The sequence below is a fragment of the Scyliorhinus canicula genome, chromosome 4 (assembly GCF_902713615.1).
Source record: "Scyliorhinus canicula chromosome 4, sScyCan1.1, whole genome shotgun sequence".
Taxonomy (NCBI): Eukaryota; Metazoa; Chordata; class Chondrichthyes; order Carcharhiniformes; family Scyliorhinidae; genus Scyliorhinus; species Scyliorhinus canicula.
The window spans coordinates 210,876,099-210,899,072 of NC_052149.1; the positions used below are offsets into that span (position 1 = coordinate 210,876,099).

The window sequence follows — 22,974 nt, forward strand, 5'->3', positions numbered from 1 at the left end:
ATACCTGTTCTCAACTCCCCACATTCTGAGTAACAGGTTCCATTTATGCTGAGGCAGGTGCGGAGAGCTGACGCGGGCAGCTTCTCATCAAATGTGGAAGAAAAATCACTGTGCAATTTGTATGCCTCTCCCAAGGGTGGGTAGTGTAGGATACCTGCCACTAGATTCCCAGTTCTTCCATCAAGTGAGCAATCCATTCTGAGCCTTCAGCTGGCAATGTTGAATCAGGTTTCTACAAACTGCAGCAAAGTGATCCATTATTCTATTTCTCAGCCACATTGCATTTAATCATTCCTTCAAATGGTCAATAAAGCACGGGCAATGGAAAACATTTTAACTGTTATTAAAATTTACCTTTCCGCAGAAGGGAAGAAATTTGAGTGATACGCATTGTACATGCATTTTCTTAATGCAGCTCTCTTAACTGGATGCAGACATATTATCGCATTTACATTCCAGGGACTCCTCTTACATTGAATGTTATATCTCCAGAGAGTTTTCCAGGGAGTCTGAAATAAAAAATATCCATTACATTACCACACTGGTTGGAGTGTTCACCAGACATAGGGCTGGATTCTCCGATTTTGAGGTTATGTCTGGAGGAAGTGTCTGATTTTACAATGAAAAACTGAAGAGGCCCCAGCACTGATGCTCCGACCGATGATGGTCTAGCAGACGGGCCTTCCTGATATAAACGCCTGGAGAATTGCCGGGTCCGTAGCCGGGCATGCGCAAGGTGACAACCTACAACGGTCGCACAGTAAAACATGGCGAGGCCGCACACAGACCCAACCTGCCAGATAGTGCCCTCCGGACACCCCATCGCCACCCCCAGGCCATCCCCCATCAATGCCCCCAGCCCTCTGCAGCCGCCAAGCCTGGTTCACGAAAACGGGGAGCATAAGTGTCCCGCACCATCGGGAACTCGGCACATTGAGGGCAGAGTTCGGGGGAGGGCCTTCAGGTAAATCCCTGAGTCCTTTCCAACAGCGTGCGGCATACTCCTCGATGCCACCATTTTGAAGGGGGCGGAGCATCTGAAAACAGGCGCCGTCTCTGATTTGGTCGTAAACAAGGATTCTCCGCCCGATCGGCGATTACGTTATCGGCATCGGGCAACGGAGAATCCCGCCAATAGTGCCTCACTGTACTGCTTTATCTAAATTACCTGTACCTTTACATGGTTTACACTTTGCACTGTCACTGCAGTTACAGTTAAATGGTGTCTAACCCCAAAGTATCATCCAGAAGACAGCACGTACTAACAATGCAGCATACCAAAGTGCCAGCTGTGGCAACATGCATGTTAATCCTCTGGACCCCAACTTCAAATCTGCCACCTTCTGCTGCAGAATTGAGAGCACTACCATGAAACAAAGACTGATACCTATAGGTGGGACACACTGGCCTGGAATTTGTGGCTGTAAGCACAGTGAAATTGTCAACATTCATCATTATCACTGTGCACAACTGACAGATGCATGTGCAGTTAAAGGCAGAAGCCTGGAAGTTGCTGTCAGTGATACAATATTCTTCCATATGGACTGTGCTGCTGCAGTCTTTGCGGATGTGGGCAGGAATCTCCATTTGGGAGACTTAGTTCTTCTGTTGGAGTAGAATCTGTGAAGCTAACCACAGTGCTTAGAAACATCCAGGAGAAAAGTACTTTTACTTCTTTTTCTCAGCAGAAAGCATTTAACTTATTTTGATAAGGTGAGGACCTGTCAATCAGAGCTACATATTTATAAACATTGTGGGTAGCTTCAAAGCAGTGTACTTGAGATGCAGTCAAGCATGAAGGGAAATTAAAATGAATAACGCAGACACCTGGCTGTCTGGAAGCTACTCCCTGTCAGTTGCAGCCCAATAAAAGCTATTTCTCTTTGAAAGTGAATAGAACTCTCACAGAGCAAAGGATCTAAGAGGGCTTAAAGCCCTGTGATGTGTTTTGCCTTTCTATAAAGTAACAGCTGCTGCTTTCTATACTCCTGTCTGAGGCAGCAGGTGTAAGGAGCTGGTAAGTGAAAAAACAACGATTGTTCATTGTTTCTGCCTGGACTGCTATTTAGCTTCCTGGCAGGGGTGACTGATGGGGGGACTCTCTGACATGGAGATCTCTGATGAGGGGTCTCTGATTTGAGGGTATCTGATGGCAGTCTCTGAGATGGGGGTCTCTGATATGGGCCTTTTGGGGGCCCTTCTAATCAACACTGGGGGCACCAATGTTAAATACTTACCCCCTTGACCCACTGCCAAGTCCATTGCATCAGGGCCACGTTACAAATACTTAAAACAATGCATGTCTGTTTGAAATGCGGCCAAGAGACCTGAATAACCATGGGGGCCTGGAGAATCGGACTTCCAGCCTGTTAATCGGGTACAAATGGATTAAAATGGCCCATGTGCATCCTCCTGCTGGCACAGGGATGTAACGCACTGCCACTGCTGGTGAGGTGCTGGAGCATCAGAAAGGGATTAGCACCAATTCTCTGCCATATTGGGAACTTTGCAGCGGCAGTGGAGAATTCTCCCAATGATCGCCAAGAAAATCAGTGAATGGGTGTGAATTTCACCTGTTCATTCCCACCATCAAAATCATAGGAAATGTTAGGCCTTGTTAAATGAGGTACAGCTAAGTTTTTAATCATGCCCCGACTCATATTATGGTTGAACAACCTCTCTGGCCGTGAAAAACTAAAATTCTAAGAGTGGATTCTTATTTCCTCAGAAGAATATTTAAAATCCTAACTCTTTTTAAAAATTGTAATATTTGAAAAGTAAGTTGCAGTAAGCTTTTCCCTCAATACCATGGTGTACGTCCCAATCTTTATTTTATTTCTGTATAATGTTTATACATTGCGCTTCTGTATGAGGCATCTTCAATTTCATTAGCTGACCTACTGACTTCATTGTTACTGGAAACCACAGATCCCCTATAGATTAGGTCAGATTCGAAGCTACATTGGAATAGGGGAAACAAACCATCTTATGTGTGTTACAATTCACTCAGGTTAGTCTGAGTTGTGGCAACATATATTTTTACATGCATGTTGTAATCTAGAGCTATGGATAGTGATGGTAGAGGCTGTAATGTTTTTTCTCAATTTGTAGCTGATCAATATTCCGTCATGCTCTTATTGATTATCGAAGATGTGTGTTAGAAGAATGTACAGGTTGATATACAACCTTTTCAGCCACATTATGAACACATCTTTCTTGGTCATCAAGGCCTGGAGTGGGATTCGAACCAGAGCTTCTGGCTCTGAGACAGAGAGGCTACGCACTGTGTCAGGAGAACTCTTATTGATCCTCAAGAGCCTGCCAATCTTTCTGAGTAATATTTCCCAAGGTCAATGGTGAGCATCATCCCTTTGTCACTGACTACAAAATCCAGGCCATAGTCTCGTAGTGACCCACAGAAGTCAAGAGTGTTCCAGATTTTCTTAATGGGGTTCGAATGGATGACCTGTTAGAATAGTGTCAAATTCCATTTAGTGGTAGCACTCGCACCTCTGTGTCAGAAAGCTATGGTTTCAAACCACACTCCAGAGCATTATGCATGTTATTCAAACTGACACTTTTCTAGAATATCAAGGGAAAGATGTGCAGCTTTCTGCAGCTGTGATGCCTGAGGGGTCTGAGAGGTTAAAGTTTTGGACATGAAGCCCAATAAGATTTCCTTGTGAGGGTTTGATTCCTTCTCCAGTCACTGTTCAAAACTCTGTTCAATGCCTGAGTAAATAGGAGCTGGAAGTACTTGACTGCAGCTGTCATTCCGATGGTCTGAGTGTAAGAGTGGCTATGGAGCATATAATTCATCTCTGGCCCTATACAACAGAAGAGAAAAATCATGTACTGTTCCTGAATGCAGGCTGCATTTTATAGAAGTGGGGATGAAGGCCAATGGCTCGCCTACCATCTCGCTCCATGCATGCCTGCAGGTGTGTGAAACTGGTTTACAGTGCGACTTGTGTCCCTCACTGGGGAGGAAGTCCCAGCCAATTGAATTTTCCAGCAGTCCCGGCAGTGCCAATAGCTCAGTCATGGTCACTGCTGGGACTGCAACCAGGAACAAGAAGGAGACCAAAGAGAAAATGCTGGAAAATCTCAGCAGGTCTGGCAGCATCTGTAGGGAGAGAAAGTAGCTAACGTTTCGAGTTCAGATGACCCTTTGTCAAAGCTGGTTCTCCCTACAGATGCTGGCAGACCTGCTGAGATTTTCCAGCATTTTCTCTTCGGTTTCAGATTCCAGCATCTGCAGTCATTTGCTTTTATACAAAACGGAGGCCCATGGACTGTGGAGTGAGGTAAGTCGGAAGTATTGGATGGAAAGTTTCGGTCAGTTCAGGGAGGGGGTCTGAGGGAATCAAGGGGTGGATTTTGGAAAGCAGTGGGTAGGAAGAAGGCGTTGCACAAAGGGCAGCCCAAAAACAATACCCCCCTCTTCCATCATGCCCTTTGAAAGACTTTTTAAAATATACAGCAAGGCATCCCCGGCCACCTGATTGTACCAAAGGAATTATGGCATGGGCAACATATTATTGGGGTCGACTGCCTTGCTAACAAGCTCAATCTACATATGCTCAGCAGGCTGTCAATTTTGGCACCCACGCACCGACTGTTATGAGAGTGACCTCGGGGACTGGGCTGAGCAACCAGCCTGTTTTGTGTGCCCCTCTGCAGAAGACACACTCAATGTAAAATCCAATCCCGCTGCTCAAAAGTATCAGTTTGGATGTCAATTTAGGCTCAGTAATGACAACCAGAGCACCATTTGTATATCCTGCCAGCACTCACTGCCTATGCTCACATATAAAGAATAATCATGTGGAGACCATGGAGTTGCAAAGAACTGTGGATTGTACCCCAACAGGGGAAAGCAGGGAGAAAAATAGAAAATAGAAAAATATCAAAACAAAATGTTCTACCTTAATGTCCTTAATCAGTGTGTTAGCTTACATAATGTGCAGACATTATGATTCAAGAAGGAAACTTAGCAAAAATCATCATTTAAACAACTTGCTGTGTTTTCTATGAAATGCTGCTCCCACAAGCTTTGTGTAATTAACACTTTATTCCAGAACAAACCATTCCACAAGGCGTCCATGATCAGGGCATTGGAACCAGCTGGATCTGATCATCACCAGATGTTACTCTCCGAGCAGCATTCCCAACACACGGCTCTGTCTGTCGTACAGATCATTCCCTGGAGTACACGAGGATCAGGATGCAGCGCTTGATGTTCTCTCATTCAAAACAGAATGAAAAACCTTTGTCCTCGTATTAACGTCAGCCGTATCACGCATCCAGATAAAAATCGACAGTTCCTCACCCGGATTAAACGGGCGCTCCCTGGCATTCCCGCAAAGAGTGCAGAAATGAAATAGAACATACTTGAAGACACCATCCACAAAAGCACACTCTCAACATATGGGAATCAAGAGCGGAAAATTTCTGACTGGTTCCAAGCTAAATTTCACCGCGGTGGAAGCTGTCACTGAAGCCATTCTCATTTATTACAAGAAAAAGCCAAGCTAACATACTCTGAATGCACAAAGAGCTGCTTGAAGTAAAGTCCCAACAGACTGCTGGACACTCCACAGAATACTACTGGTTACAACTTTGCCAGAATACCCAAGTGTGCTTTAACATATGGAATGCTAAAAGTATATGTGAAGAGATCAAAAAGGCAAAACATCCATCTGTGAAGAAAATGGCTCCACTGAAAACCCAGACAGGGAAGGTCATCACCAACTACAATAAACAGTTGGCGAGATGGGTGGAACAGCTTGAGTTATACTTCAGGAAGAATATTGCCATGGCTAAAACATAGAAACATAGAAAAAGGAGCAGGAGGTGGCCATTCGGCACTCCGAGCCTGCTCCATCATTCATTCTGATCATGGCTGGTCATCCAACTCAATAGCCCAAGTCTGCCTTCCCCCCATATCCGCCCATTCTGGGTGGGTTCACTATTTTGCAAATCTGCACTCTAATATGTGCCTCCCTCATCTACCCGAGACACTGGGATATAACCCCTTTGCTTTGGAGACCTCGGGCGAGTGCCATTCAGTCCCCACAAAAAGGGACCAGACAGAATGGCACAGAATGGTGCTTACCTTTTGGGCAGTGTCGCACACTGGACCTGCTGGTGCCACCTGAGAATCTTGGCACTCCAAGCCTGGTAATGGCACCTTGACATTGCCAAGATGCCAGGCTGACATTTTTCCTGTGCTGAGGATTGAGCCCGGGGGTGCCCTGCGCGTGTGAGGTGGGGGGCAGAGGGGCCTGAGGACCCCCTTATAGGTGAGCTGGGACTTTGAGGGGGCTCGGGGCCATTTAGAAATGATGTCCCAATCTCTTCCTGCACTGAGGAGTTCCGGCTGAGTCCCTGAATTGAAAGAGAGTCCCGACAGATAGGGTCTCACATGTTGCTGGGGTCTATGCACTGCAAAACCTAGATTGGCAATGGGGCAGGGAGCTTCCTGGAGGAGCGGCACATCCTCGGGGTGCATGAGAGCGCTGAGGTAGAGCTTGCGGAGGAGGCTAAGGATGGAGGCCAGGTATGGGTTAGAGTGCCCAGGGCTCCCTTCTCAAATGAGTCAGGATCTTCAACTCCGGCATGCCATGGCCCGTTTTCACTTGCTCATGGTGGTTGTGAGAGAGCTTATCTTGCAGGGAAAAAAATGGGGTCGACGTTAGCTGGCCGACTGGTGGGTCAGATATCGATGAAACCTGACATGCGTAGGCATGATGCGTAAGCAGGAAGGGGCTGCAGGGAAAGGAGGCCCTCGAGGTGTGAGGAAGCTTGTGGGAGGTCGGACACTGAGGCCCTGCTGGGTAAGATGTGGGCAGAATGTGGGGTCAAGGTGGCTCTCCAAGGGGTGATGGCAAAATGGAGTGCCAAGAGGGTACATGAAGCACTTACCTTGGCAGAACTGAGTAGGTTGTTCACTTTTTTGTGACTTTGCAGCCCCGTCCTCTTGTGGAGGGTGCTGGCTGTCACCATTGCGGCCACAGTCTCCCAGGCAGGGTTTGTGATCTTGCTGGTGGGTCTCCTACCAGCCTGAGGGTAGATTGTTGCCCTTCTCTAGCTCATAGCATCCATCATTTTGATTGTGGTTCCCTCCGTAAAGTGTGGAGCTGGCTTTCTCACTGCCGTCCTCCAGGCATGAATGAGAACAAGTGCTGTAGAGCTGTTTCAATGCAGCTCAGCCCCCCGCGATTAAAGTGCTCAGATGAGGGTGGTGAATCAGATGGTTCGAATCAGAGACTTGGTGATTTTCACATCGGGAATTTTTTTTTTTAATGCCTAAAAATTTCTGTCTGGATCCCACTAGGATTCACACTAGTTTTCATGCTGAAACTGCCACTTAGCCTAATTTTGGGAAAATTCCGCCCAATAGATTTAAATAGGTTTAAAGGAGAATTGTGTTTGACAACCTTTTTTTGAGTTTTTTAATGAAATAACAGAGAGTGTTGATAATTGCAACAGTTGAAGTTGTGGATTTTCAAAAGGCATCTGATTTATTACCACATGATAGAATCGTTATCAAAATTAAAGCCCTTGGAATTATAGTGGCAGTGGTTGCAAGGATAAGAAATTGGCTCGGGAACATGTTACCATTGTGATAGAGACCAATAACTTTTAAAAAGAAACTTGAAATACTCGTTACTAATTGAAAGAATTATGCCACAAAATTTCACGTTTTAAACAGAAAACAACCTTTACTGTACAAATGTTAAATAATACATGAACGCTGAATCGAACATAATATTTGGAAAACACTTATACTTCAAACCCAAAAAGCTCAACAGGCCACTTTCTGTTCTATTTTGATTTTTACCCACAAGTTCCCCTATAATGTAGAGGATATTGAAAGTTTCTTCACTTATCCTGGGATCAAACTCAGGAATTCACTTTGATTCTCAGGAATTCACTTTGATTCTCCTCAATGTTTTGAGATATTAAATTTCTAGGGGTCCTTCCATTGGCATCCAGTTAGGTGAATTCTCCACCCGTGCTCCAACAACATATGATTGCGGATTACCCTGCTCCAGCAGGCGCTGTTTCTGTTAGCCTTCTGCTATTGGTTCCAGCTGCTTTACAGCTCCTGGCAGATTTTTGACTCTGCCTCAAAGCTGCTTCCAGGCTGACTTCAGCTGCATCTTTCTGTGCAGAATCACACAATCAAAACCCAAAACCAAAAATTACCTCCCTGCAAATTATTCTTACAGCAACATGGCAAATCTGGAATGTCCCAGACAGAAATTTATACGATGTAGCAACTTTAACTTAAAAACATCCCTTTGATTCTGGGACCCACATGAATAGTGAATAATTGGGACATTGCAATATTGCCAGACTCACTAACTCTATTCCGAAGCTAAGAGGGGACCTGTCTGTTGTTTATTATTTTCGCAACCCTAAGCCCTTTTAGTAAACATGACCATTCTTTGAATTGTAATTATCGTTAGGGATTTACCAGCTCCTCAAAGCTGGTCCTCCCACATAGCTTACATTTAAACATTTAATTCCCAAGGTAAAGTTTATATTCCTACATCATAGGAATCATACAGTTAGACATTCAGAACAAAGACAGAGTTTAATGTTGGACAGTTGGTTTTAAAACTGATAAAATGTGTGCAATTCTGCTCCCCCATATTAATGGCCTGCACTTGGATATACAAAAGATAATTTAGAAGCTAACACAACATTTAGTGAACGGTGAGGAAGATAGCAACAAACTCCAGGAAGACATAGCCAGTTGGGAAAATGGGTAGACATGCGGGAGATAAGAACGAATGCAGAGAAGTGTGACGTTATTCACCTTAGTAAGAATGTTGAAATGAGGCAGTAGAAACTAAAGGATACAATTTAAATAGTATGCAGGAATAGAGAAGCCTGAGGGTGTTTGTACACTAGTCCTTTAAGTGGCTTGGCACTTTTATAAAGTCTTTTAAAAATGCAAACGGGATGTGGCTTTTGAAGTATTTTCCTTATTATTTCATGAATTCTGAGGAATACTAACTAGGTCAATATTTGCTGTCCATCTCTTCCTTTGAGAAGATGATGGTTGATGTGTTATGTACTCTGGGATAACACAGGCTGCAACTGGATGCAGCTTGACCTAAAGATACTGCAGACCTTGAAGTTAGTTCAATCTGATTTATTGAACCAGTAGCACAGTTAGCACAGTTCTCTATGAGTTCGACTCTCTGCTAACCTAAGTGTGGTTACTCTCTCTGACTGGACCAGACTAGCTCTTAGCCACGTACTGGAGGTGTGATACTGTACATACACCCTGACTCACTCTGTAGATGTTCATCAGTGGAAAGAGGCGGAGTGTGAGTGCCTCATGCCTTTTAGAACATAGAACATAGAACATTACAGCGCAGTACAGGTCCTTCAGCTCTCGATGTTGCACCATCCTGTGAAACCCTTCTAAAGTCCCTCTACACTATTCCCTTGTCGTCCATATGCCTATCCAATGACCATTTGAACGCGTTTAGTGTTGACGAGTCCATTAGTGTTGCAGGCAGGGCATTCCACGCCCTTACTACTCTCTGAGTAAAGAACCTACTTCTGACATCTGTCCGATATCTATCTCCCCTCAATTTAAAGCTATGTCCCCTCGTGCTGGACATCACCATCCGAGGAAAAAGGCTCTCGATGTCTACCCTATCTAATCCTCTGATCATCTTGTATGCCTCAATTAAGTCACCTCTTAACCTTCTTCTCTCTAACGAAAACAGCCTCAAGTCCTTCAGCCTTTCCTCATATGATCTTCCCTCCATACCAGGCAACATTCTTGTAAATCTCCTCTGTAGCCTTTCCAATGCTTCCACATCCTTCCTATAATGTGGCGACCAGAACTGCACACAATACTCCAAATGCGGCCGCACCAGAGTTTTGTACAACTGCAACATGAGCTCATGGCTCCGAAACTCAATTCCTCTACCAATAAAAGCTAACACACCGTACGCCTTCTTAACAACCCTCTCAACCTGGGTGGCAACTTTCAGGGATCTATGGACATGAACACCGAGATCTCTCTGCACTACCACACTACCAAGAATCTTACCATTAGCCCAATACTCTGTCTTCCTGTTATTCCTTCCAAAATGAATCACCTCACACTTTTCTGCATTAAACTCCATTTGCCGCCCGTCAGCCCAGCTCTGCAGCTTATCTATGTCCCTCTGTAACTTGTAACATCCTTCTGCACTGTCCACAACTCCACCGTCTTTAGTGTCATCTGCAAATTTACTCACCCATCCTTCTACGCCCTCCTCCAGGTCATTTATAAAAATGCAGCGGCTCCAAAACAGATCCTTGTGGCACACCACTAGTAACTGGACACTAGTCAGAGCATTTCCCATCAACCACCACCCTTTGTCTTCCATCAGTTAGCCAATTTCTGATCCAAACTATTAAATCACCCTGAATCCCATGCCTCTGTATTTTCTGCAATAGCCTACCATGGGGAACCTTATCAAACGCTTTACTGAAATCCATATACACCACATCAACTGCTTTACCCTCATCCACCTGTTTGGTCACCTTCTCGAAGAACTCAATGAGGTTTGTGAGGCATGACCTACCCTTCACAAAACCATGTTGACTATCTCTAATCAAATTATTCCTTTCCAGATGATTATACATCCTATCTCTTATAAACCTTTCCAAGACTTTTCCCACAACAGAAGTAAGGCTCACTGGTCTATAGTTACCGGGGCTATCTCTACTCCCCTTCTTGTACAAGTGGACAACATTTGCTATCCTCCAGTCCTCTGCCACTATTCCTGTAGACAAAGATGACTTAAAGATCAAAGCCAAAGGCTCAGCAATCTCCTCCCTAGCTTCCCAGAGAATCCTAGGATAAATCCCATCCGGCCCAGGGGACATCTATTTTCACACTTTCCAGAATCGCTAACACCTCCTCCTTATGAACCTCAAGCCCTTCTAGTCTAGTAGCCTGTTTCTCAGTATTCTCCTCGACAACTTTGTCTTTTTCCTGTGTGAATACAGACGAGAAATACTCATCTCCTATCTCCTCGGACTCCATGCACAACTTCCCACTACTGTCCTTGACTGGCCCTACTCTTACCTTAGTCATTCTTTTATTCCTGACATACCTATAGAAAGCTTTAGGGTTATCCTTGATCCTACCTGCCAAAGACTTCTCATGTCCTCGCTTGGCTCTTCTTAGCTCTCTCTTTAGAGCCTTCCTAGCTAACTTGTAACTCTCAAGCGACCCAACTGAACCATCACGTCTCATTTTCACATAAGCCTCCTTCTTCCTCTTGACAAGTATTTCATCTGCTTTAGTAACCCATGGTTCCCTTGCTCGACCACTTCCTCCCTGCCTAACAGGTACATACTTATCAAGGGCATGCAGTAGCTGTTCCTTGAACAAGCTCCACATTTCCATTGTGTCCATCTCTGCAGTTTTCCTCTCCAGCCGATGCATCCTAAGTCTTGCCTCATCGCATCATAATTGCCTTTCCCCCAGCAATAACTCTTGCCCTGCGGTGTATACCTATCCCTTTCCATCGCTAAAGTAAACGTAATTGAATTGTGGTCACTATCACCAAAATGCTCACCTACCTCCAAATCTAACACCTGTCCTGGTTCATTTCCCAGTACCAAATCCAATATGGCCTCGCCTCTTGTTGGCCTATCTACATACTGCATCAGGAAACCCTCCTGCACACATTGGACAAAAACGGACCCATCTAAAGTACTCGAACTATAATGTTTCCAGTCAATATTTGGAAAGTTAAAGTCCCCCATAACAACTACCCTGTTATTTTCGCTCCTATCCAGAATCATCTTTGCAATCCTTTCCTCTACATCTCTGGAACTTTTCGGAGGCCTATAGAAAAGCCCTAACAGGGTGACCTCTCCTTTCCTGTTTCTTAACTCAGCCCATACTACCTCAGTATTCGAGTCCTCATCAAATGTCCTCTCAGCCACCGTAATACTGTCCTTGACTAACAATGCCACCCCCCGCCTCTCTCTTACCACCTTCCCTGAGCTTACTGAAATATCTAAACCCCGGCACCTGCAACAGCCATTCCTCGCCCTGCTCTATCCATATCTCCGAAATGGCCACAACATCAAAGTCCCAGGTACTAACCCATGCTGCAAGCTCACCCTTTTATAGTGAGATACCACCCCTGAGTGTCCTGCCTGCTCATTGGTCATGTCCTGTTCTCTGTGTTCATTAGCTGCCTGTCTGTATATCATTATATGCATATTTGCATATCATGACAATAGAGGGCTATCACCTGGTAAAGGTGCAGCCCCAGTGTTATTAGGAAGGGAATTCCAGGATTTTGACCCAGTGACAGTGAGGAAATAGTGATGTAGTTCCAAGTCACAATGGTGAGTGGTTTGGAGGGGCACTTGCAAATGATAGCGTTCCCATGTCTCTGTAGAGTTTGCTGCTTTGGAAGGTGATGTCAAAGGAGGCTTGGCAACCTGCTACAGTGCATCTTGTCGATGGTAAACACTGTTGTCACTATGCACTGGTGGTGGAGGGAGTGAATATTCAAAGTGATGGATGGAGTTGCAAAGAAGTGTGCTGCTTTGTCCTAGATAGTGTTGACCTTCTTGAGTGTTATTTGATCTGCACTCATCCAAGCAAGCGAAGAGTATTCCATCATATTCCTGACTTCTGCCTTGTAGATGGTGGACAGCATTTGGGAGTTGGGAGATACATTACTCAGTTTAGAAATTCCAGTGTGTGACCTGCACTTGTAACCACAGTCTTTATATGACTGGTGCAGTTAGTTCCTGGGCAATGCTCAGAATGTTGAGAGTGGGAGATTCAGTGATGGTAATACCATTGAATATAAAAGGCAGATGGTTCAACCTTCTTTTGTTGCGGATTAATTGCCTGGCACTTGTGTGGCCCACACCTGAATGTTGCTGCCTGTGGAATAAATGCTGCATATGGAAGCTAAAGAAATATGGCATGTCTGCATCGACTCTCACAAACCTCTACAGATATGCGATAGAGAGCATCCGATCTGGATGCATCACAGCTTGGTATGGCAAATGCATGGCCCAAGATCGCAAGAAACTGCAGAGTGTGCTGAACTCAGCCCAACGCATCACACAAGCTTGCCACCCTCACATTGATTCTGTATACACCTCCCGCTGCCTCAGAAAAGCAGACATCTTTATGAGGGACCCCTCCCACCCAGGCATTGCCCTGTTCCGGACCCTTCCGTCGGGCAGAAGGTACAGAAGTCTGAACACCTGCACATCCAGACATCGGAACAGCTTCTTTCCCACAGCTACATGACTTCTCAACGACTCCCCCTTGGACTGATCTGTTCCCTGTAAGAAAACTATTCACGACACCCTATGCTCCTCTTGCTCATGTATTTGTTTTGTTTGGTCCCTTGTACCGCACTGTAACCAATCACTGTCAGTCGATGTACCATTTGTCAATGTACTCTGTTGATTATTCTTTTTGTCTACAATGTACATACTGTGTATGTTCCCTTGGCTGCAGAAAAATACTTTTCACAGTACTTCGGTACATGTGACGATAAAACAAATCAATCAATCAAATCAATCAATAAATGCATCAGCATCTGAGGAGTCGCAAATGATGCTGAACACTGCAATCATCAACGAACATCCCTACTTTTAATTTTACTATGGAAGGAAGATCATTGGTGAAAAAGCCTAAGACTGTTGGGCATAGGACACTCCCCTGAGGAACTCTTCTCGCAATATCCTGGGACTGATTTGATTGGCCTCTGACAACCACAACCATCTCATTTATGCGAGCTACGACATAAACCAGCAGAAAGCATTTCCTGATGCCCATGGACATCAGGGGATGGATTCTCCCCTACCCGGCGTGACGGAGGGTCCCAGAGTAGGGGAGTGGCGGCAACCACTCAGGGGTCGGGCCTCCCCAAAGGTGGGGAATTCTCCCCACCTTTGGGGGCCAGCCCTGCACCGGAGCGGTTGGCACCAGAAGACTGGCGCAAAAAAGCGGCGCCCCCGGCAGCGGGGCTGGCCGAAAGGCTTTCGCCGGTTGGCGCATGCGCCGGCAGTGACGTCAGCGGCCAGCTTCCGCTGACGTCACCACCGGCGCATGCACGATTTGGGTTTCTCTTCCGCTTCCGCCATGGCGGAGGCCGTGGCGGCCGCGGAAGGAGAAAGAGTGCATCCAGGGCACTGGCCCGGAGTCTGAGCGGGGGGCCCCGATCGTGGGCCAGGCCACTGTGGGGGCACCCCCCCGGGGTTCGATCGCCCCCCGCCCCCCCCCCCCCAGGACCCGGGGCCCGCTCGCGCCGCTGGTCCCGCCGTTACAGAGGTGGTTCAAACCTCGACGGCGGGAGAGGCCTCCCAGCGGCGGGACTTCGATCCATCCGGGCCGGAGAATCACCGCAGGGGCCTCGCCGATCGGAGTGGGGAGATACCCGCCACCGCCACTTCCCGGGTGGCGGAGAATCTCTGCCACGGCGGGGGCGGGATTTTCGGCGGCCCCAGGCGATTCTCCAACCCTGCTGGGGGTCGGAGAATTTCGCTCCAGTTTTGCTAGGTTTCCTTGATACCACATCAGTCAAATGCTGCCTTGATATCAAAGGCAGTCACTCTTACCTCACCTCTCAAATGCGGCTCTTTTGTCCAATTGTGGACCATGGATGGGAAGAGTCAGAAGCTGAGTGGCCCTGGCAGAACCCAAACTGAGCGTCAGTGAGCAGGTTACTTCTGAGTAAGCGCCATTTGATAGCACTGTTGACCACCCTTTCCATCACTTTGTTGACGATTGAGAGTAGACTGATGGAAGCATGGTAGCACAGTGGTTCGCACTTTTGCTTCACAGCTCCAGGAATATCCGTGTCTCCGTGGGTTTCCCCCGGGTGCTCCGGTTTCCTCCCACAGTCCAAAGATGTGTATTGGCTGTGTTAAATTGCCCTTAGTGTCCAAAAAGGTGGGTGGGGTTACTGGGTTACGGGGATAGGGTGGAAGTGTGGGCTTAAGTGGCATGCTCTTTCCAACGGCAGGTGCAGACTCAATAGGCCGAATGGCCTCCTTTTGTGCTGTAAATTCTATGAATAGTAATCTACCAGGTTGGATTTGTCCTGCCTTTTCTGGACAGGACATATCTGGGAAATGTTCCATATTGTCGAGTAGATGCCAGTGGTATATTGGAACAGCTTGGCTAGGGGCTCGGCAAGTTTCGGAGCACAAGTCTTCCATACTACTGGCCAAATATTGTCAGGGCCCATAGCTCCAGCCATTTCTTAGTATCACATCAAGTGAATTGAATTGGCTGAGGACTAGCAACTGTGATGCTAGGGACCTCAAGAGAAGGCCAAGATTGGCTCACAGTACATCAGTTTTGAGACGGTTCATCTCTTTTCAATCAATCCCATTTAATATGGTGATATGTGCCACTCATCTTGATGGAGTGTACCTTCAATGTGAAGACAAAACTTTGTCTTCACAAGGACTATGCAGTGTTTGCTCCAACCAAAGCTGTAATGGACAGCTCTGTGGCAGGGAGATTGGTTTGGATGAGGGCACAAATAGCTTTTTCCTTTGTGTTGATTTCCTCACCACCTGCTGCGGTAGTCACTGTTATAATGTTTTCAATGACCGCAGCCAATTTGTGCACAACATGCACCCACAATCAGAATTTCAATAATAATCTGTTTATGACTGATGCTGATTCTGGCGCAGGTATTGACCAATGCACCAGGCAAAACTCTCCACTCTTCCTCAAATATTGCGAAGCGACCGTTTATGCCCACCTGAGATGGCAGGCAGGAACTTGGCTTAACATCTCATGGCATCTCTAACAGCGCAAAACTCTCTCTGTCCTACCATGGAACGTTAGCCAAGATTTTTGTGCTATAGAGTTGGGCTTGAACCCTAACCTGACTCACAGGCGAAAGTGCTACGAACTGAACTACGGCTATTAAAAACAAGGAAGTTCTTTATTTCTAAAGCACGGGTTAGCACTAAGTTGCGGTATTGTGTGTCCAATTCTGAGCACCACACTTGACAAGGATATCAAGATCTTCGAGAGAATGCAGAGATTTTTTAGAATGGTACCAGAACGCAGTTACACAGAGAGAATCTGGATAGAAGGTTCAGGGCAATTGAGGTTTTCAAAATCATGAGGGGCATTAATGGAACAAATAAGGTGAAACTGTTTTCTGTGGCAGAACATTTGTTAACCAGAAGACGTAAATTGAAATGGCAAGTGAAAACACAAAGGGCGAGATTTTCCCGCAGTTCACGCCGACGGGATCTTTCTGTGCTGTGGATGCCGCACCCTCGCTGCGGGTTTCCCGGCGGTGTGGGATGGATTCAATGGGAAATCCCATTGACAACTGTGGGACCAGAAGATCCCACAACGGCCTACAGCAGGCCGCCTTCCGCCACCGGGAAACACGACGTGGGGAAGCCAGAGAATCTGATCCAAATTATAAAAGATTTGTTCTGATCTGGAATGTTCTACCTGAAAAGTGTTGGAAGCAGATTCAATAAAAACTTTCAAAACAAATTGGGTGTATAATTGAAGAAGTAAAAAATTACATGATTGTGGGAAAAGAGTGGGGGAAATGGATCTTATTAGATCAAAGAGCTGACATAAGCACGATGGGCCGATTGGCTCCTTCTGTGTTGTTCCTGTGTTGCATCATTCTATATTTCTATTGGGCAGCATGATGGCACAGTGGTTAGCACTGCTGCCTCACAGCTCCAGGGACCCGGGTTCAATTCCAGCCTCGGGAGACTGTGTGGAGTTTCCTCCGGGTGCTCCGGTTTCCTCCCACAGTCCAAAGATGCGGCGGTTAAGTGGATTAGCCAGGCTAAATTTCCCCTTAGTGTCCAAAAGGGTTTTGTGGGGTTCCTGGGTTACGAGGATAGGGTGGAGGCATGGGTTTAAGTAGGGTGCTCTTTCAAGGGCTGTAGACTCAATGGGCCGAATGGCCTCTTTCTGCACTGTAAATTCTATAATTCTATAATCAGTCATGGAAATAAAAAGCATTGTTTTCTTTTCCTACTTCTCTCTATCTAAGCTGCTCCCATTTATCACTATATTGGTTTGCAGCAATAAACTTACTTTGATGCAAATACGTCTGAATAAATGCCAGAGTTCATTGTTTCTGCCATTTCAAAGAAGCAGAAGAGGTTTGCATTATTGTTGGCTAAATGGCACGCAAGTGGCAAAAATATTCTGCGCTATACCCTGCTTGCACGAGCAAAATGATTTCTAAACACCCATTTAATTTATTACTTATCTCCATCAGTTCAGGGTAAAACCTAAAGGGATCTACTATTTACTTCGTACTGTGTTTTTGAGGATTTACTAGTTGGAACAATGTTACAGTTCACCAGTTCCTATTTATGCAGATTTGTTTAGCATTGAATATATTGAACTCAGTTGGCCATATAATCAGAAAGCTAAGTATTGCAGGTGTGGTTTAGCTGATAACAGGAGCAGCCTGCTACTAAATGGACGTCAATTACTATCATTGATCAGCTCCAGTTGGGTGTGACAAGATTTGGCAAGGACCGTCAGCCTGTATTTTCCTGGTCCGCATTCAGCTAGAAGTCGAGCAGGTGCAGTTTAAGGGACAATTTAGCCCTTGGCTCCAATTTGTATGGCATTCCAATCTAAAGATACAACCAGAATATCCAGATTTTCACAAAGCCATTGCTGTCTGAGAGCATTACAGTGTTCACTCTTAACGTTGGCCAATTGCTACTGATTTCGGAAGCACTTAGGAGCCATTTAGAATTATTACACTGCATGCAGTTGATGTGTGAGGGATTAACAATTGTGATGTAATCACAGCAATTTAATCAAGTGCTAATTTACAATTGATTATCACAAAATAACAGCATCAATATAAATTATAGAGAGTCATTGGCAGTTACATAGCCTGTCAGGGGCAACATTTGTAACTGACCTTCAAAATATTGTTAAACTCTAAAAGAATTGAAGTACAGATTTGTCAGATGTGCACAATTTGGCTTTCTACTTGCAGCTGAAATCCATTGCAACAGATCGGTTGTAACCAAAATATGTTGACATCACTATAATGGATTTCTTGTGATTTGTTTTAATATTTTGTTTCTGATAACTATGGTGGCACAGTGGCTAGCACTGCTGGCTCACAGTTCCAGGGTCCCACGTTCGATTCCAGCTTGGGTCACTGTCTGTGTGGAGTTTGCACATTCTCCCCATGTCTGCGTGGGTTTCCTCCGGGTGCTCCGTTTTCCTCCCACAGTCCAAAGATGTGCGGATCAGGTGGATTGGCCACTAAATTACCTCTTAATATCCAAAGGTTAGGTGGGGTTATGGAGATAGAATGGGGGAGTAGACCTCTCTTTCAGAGAGTCAGTGCAGACTCGATGGGCCAAACGGCCTCCTTCTGCAGTCGTGATTCTGTGATTTGTTAATTGTATTTTCTTTTAACTGGTATTTATTTTCTTCCCACATACAGGCCTAGCTTTGTTGGTATCCAGTCTTGCATTGTGCTCACTGGAAAGGGAAATTGGGCAGGGAGTACAACAGTCAGCCAATTCTTTCTTGCCACTTTTAAACCCCCATGAGTAAAGTTGAAAGTTCTGGCAAAGATTGTTTTTTGGGGGATATTTTAGACAGTGGATGAACACTGGATGCCAAGGGAACTGTTTCCACCACTGGTGCAGGCCAATAACTAGAGGACAATTTTAAGATAAATGGTAAAAGAACCAAAGTGGAGTTGAGAAGAATGGACCTTTTGAAAAGGAGATGAAAGCAGGTTCAGTAACAGACTTCAACAGAGATTGGATATACACTTGAAAGGGAAACATTTGTCAGGATTATGGAGGAAATCCTAGAATTCCTACAGTGCCGAAGGAGGCCATTTGGCCCATCAAGTTACACTGACCCTCCTAAAGTGCCCCCTACCTCGGCACTCTTCCCCCACCCTATCCCCGCACTCACTCTAAATTGCACATCTTTGGTCACCAAGGGGCAATTCAGCATGGACAATCCACCTAATCTGCACATTTTTGGACTGTGGGAGGAAACCGGAGCACCCAGTGAAAACCCACGCAGACACGGGGGGAACGTGCAAACTCCACACAGTCACCCAAGGACCTGCGAAGGACACTCCTAACTGGGCCAGGAAATAAAGGCAGCGCGAGGCTCGGGGCTGAGCAGAGACAGTCAGACCTGTGAGGGACACTCCTATCGGTAAGACAGTTGTTTGTTTCAAAATTGAAAACCAATGGTAAAGTGATGTCACAGGATACTGTGACCTGATTGGCTGAAAGATAGACTGGACTAAATTTAAATATCTGGAGTTACTGATTTAAATATCCAGTTTTACTTTGATTTAAATTACTATTTTTAAGTTGATTTGAATTACTATTTTAATTTCAATTAAATAACTATTTTTAATTTGATTTCAGATCAAGAGGGATAAAAACTCAGTTTTTTAAAAAATAATTATATAGTATAGGAGACATTGGATATAATCTGACACATAGACATCTTTCTCAAGTTAAATTTCAAAAGTTCAATTTAAAGTAATAAACCATGGCAGGACATCTCCAAGGTGTGGTCTGCTCCTCTTGCTCCATGTGGAGGCTGGGGACAGTTCCAGTCCCCAGGGTCAGCATGTGTGCAGGAAGTGTCTCCAGTTACAGCTCCTGGAAGCTGTAGTTTCAGAGCTGGAGCGGTGGCTGGAGACACTGTGGCGCATCCGCGAGTCGTGTATAGCACGTATAGGGAGGTGGTCACACCGCAGGCTCAGACTCTGCAGGCAGGAAGGGAAAGGGTGACCACCACACAGAACAAGAGAGCGAGTGGAGGAATCTCCTGTGGCCATTCCCCTGCAGAACAGATATACCATTTTTGATACTGTTGAGGGGAATGGCCCCTCAGGGGAAAACAGCAACAGCCAAACTCGTGACACCACTGTTGGTTCTGCTGCAGAGTGGAGGGGTAATAAGTGTGACAGTGCAATAGTTATAGGGGATTCAATTGTAAGGGGAATAGACAGGCGTTTCTGCGGTCACAAACGAGACTCCAGGATGGTATGTAACCTCCCTGGTGCGAGGGTCAAGGATGTCTCGGAGCAGGTACAGGACATTCTGGAGGGGGAGGATGAACAGCCAGTGGTCATGGTATAGATCGGTACAAACAACATAGATTAAAAAAAGGAATGAGGCCCTAAAAGCAGAATACAGAGAATTAGGAAGGAATTTAAGAAATCGGACCTCAAAGGTAGTGACCTCAGGACTACTACCAGCGCCATGTGCTAGTCAGAGTAGAAATGACAGGATATATAGGATGAAAATGTGGCTGAAGAGATGGTGTCAAGTGGAGGGTTTCAGATTCCAGGGGCACTGGGACCGGTTCTGGGGGAGGTGGGACCTGTACAAACTGGATGGGTTACACCTGGGCAGGACTGGAACTGATGTCCGAGGAGGGCTATTTGCTACAGCGGTTGGGGTGAGTTTAAACTAATATGCCAGGGGGGTGGGAACCTATGCAAGGAGTCAGAGAAAGAGGGAGCGAAGACAAAAGCAAAAGATAGAAAAGTGAAGAAGAAAAGTGATATGTGGAGAAACCAAGGGCAAAATTCAAATAGAGCAGGAGAGAAAAATATTGGGAGCAAGACAAACATTGTGAAAAAGACAAACTTAAAGGCTCTGTGCCTTAATGCACGGAGTGGATTAACTAATCATGCAGATAGATATATATGGGTACGATATAATTGGGATTACGGACTTATGGCTGCAGGGTGAACAGGGATGGGAACTGAATGTCCCACGGTTTTCAGTATTTAGAACGGCAGGCATAAAAGCAAATGTGGTAGCGTGGCACTGCTGGTTAAAGAGGAAATTAGCACAGTAGTGAGAAAGGATGTAGCTCTGACAATGTGGAATCTGTATGGGTAGAGTTGAGAAATACCAAGGGACAAAAACATTAGTGGGTGTCATATGTAGACTCCCAAACTGCAGTGGTGAAGTTGGGAATGGCCTGAAACAAGAAATTAGAGATGCACGTAATAAGGGAATATCGGTGATCATGGGTGATTTTAATATTCACATAGATTGGGCAAATCAAATTAGCCACAATACCGTAGAGGAGGAATTCCTGGCGTGTATACGGGATGGTTTTCTTGACCAATATGTGGAGGAACCAACTAGAGAGCAGGCCATCATAGACTGGGTACTGTGTAATGAGAAGGGAGTCATTGCCAATCTGGCTGTACGAGACCCCTTGGGGATGAGCGACCAGAACATGAAGTAGTTGATTCAGAGGCTAGGGTGCTGAATCTTAATAAAGGGAACTTTGAAGATCTGAGGCATGAGTTGGCTGTGCTAGATTGGGGAGAGTTACTTAAAGGGGTGACAGTGAATAGACAATGGCAAACATTCAAGGAACTCTTGGAGGAACTACGGAAACTGTTCATTCCTGCCTGGCACAAAAGCAAAGGTGGTAAGAGGGTCAAACCATGGTTTACAAAGGAAATTAGAAATAGTATCCGATACAAGGAAGAAGTATACAGATTGGCCAAGAAAAAGAATAGGTCTGAGTATTTGGAGCAGTTTAGAATTCAGCAAAGAAGGACGAAGGGATTGATTAAGAAGGGGAAAGTACAGTATGAAAGGAAGCTTGTAGGGAACATAAATACTGATACTAAGAGTTTCTATAGATGTGTGAAGAGAAAGAGATTGGTAAAGAGAAATGTAGGCCCCCTGCAGACAGAAACAGGGGAATGCATAATAAGGGGCAAAGAAATGGCTGAGCAATTGAATACATACTTTGGTTCTGTCTTCACAAATGAGGACACAAATCAGATACCAGAAATGTTGGAGAATGAATGGTTTAGCGAGAGGGAAGAACTGAGGCAGATCAACATTAGTAGAGAATGGTGCTGGGAAAATTGATGGAATTGAAGGTGGATAAATCCCGAGGACCTGAAAATCTGCATCCCAGAGTGCTTAAGGAGGTGGCTCTGGAAATAGTGGATGCATTGGTGGTCATTTTGCAGGATTCTATAGACTCTGGAACTGTCCCTGCAGATTGGAGGGTAGCTCACATCACTCCGATATTCAAAGAGGGAGCTCGAGAGAAAGCAGGAAATTATAGACCAGGTTCCGAACATCGGTAGTAGGGAAAATGGTTGAATCCATTATCAAGAACTTTATCGAAAGGGAAAGTGCTGGAAAATCTCAGCAAGTCTGGCAGCATCTGTAGGGAGAGAAAAGAGCTAATGTTTCGAGTCCGATGACTCTTTGTCAAAAGAACTTTTATCAAGAACTTTATAGCGGGACATTTAGAAAGCAGTGGCAGGATCAGTCAGAGTCAGCATGGATTTTGAAGGGAAAATCATGCTTGACAAATCTGTTGGAATTCTTTGAAGAGGTAACCAGTACAGTTGACAAGGGGGAGCCAGTTCATGTGGTATGTTTCGACTTTCAGAAGGCGTTTGACAAAGTCCCGCATAAGAGATTATTGGGCAAAATTAAAGCGCATGGGATTGGGGGAAATGTATTGAGGTGGATAGAAAACTGGTTGGCAGAGAGGAAACAAAGGCTAGGGATTAATGGGTCCTTTTCAAATTGGCAGGCAGTAACTAGTGAGGTACCACAGCAATCGTTGCTGGGACCCTAGCTATTCACAATATATATTAATGATTTGGATGAGGGAACAAAATGTAACATCTCAAAGTTTGCAGGTAATACCAAGTTGGGTGGGAGGGTGAATTGTGATGAGGATGCAGGGATCCTACAGCAAGATCTGGACAGGTAAAGTGAGTGGGCAAATCAAGGGAAGATGCAATATACTTTGGAGAAGTGTGAGGTTATTCACTTTGGAAGCAAAAACAGGAAGGTAGATTACTACCTGAGTGGTTGTAAATTGGGAGAGGGGAGTGTGCAGTGGGACCTGGGTGTCCTTGTGCACTAAAGGTAAGTATGCAG

The 22,974-nt window shown here is 45.4% G+C and overlaps 1 long non-coding RNA gene across 1 annotated transcript in view; it reads right to left on the reverse strand.

Annotated features, from left to right (window-relative positions):
- Positions 1–7,700: 7,700 nt before the first annotated feature.
- LOC119964191 overlaps positions 7,701–22,974 on the reverse strand; it is a 33,233-nt gene continuing 17,959 nt past the window's right edge. Inside the window, exon 3 of the long non-coding RNA XR_005460279.1 lies at positions 7,701–8,172. This is a non-coding gene — a long non-coding RNA (uncharacterized LOC119964191). The remainder of the gene's footprint in view (positions 8,173–22,974) is intronic.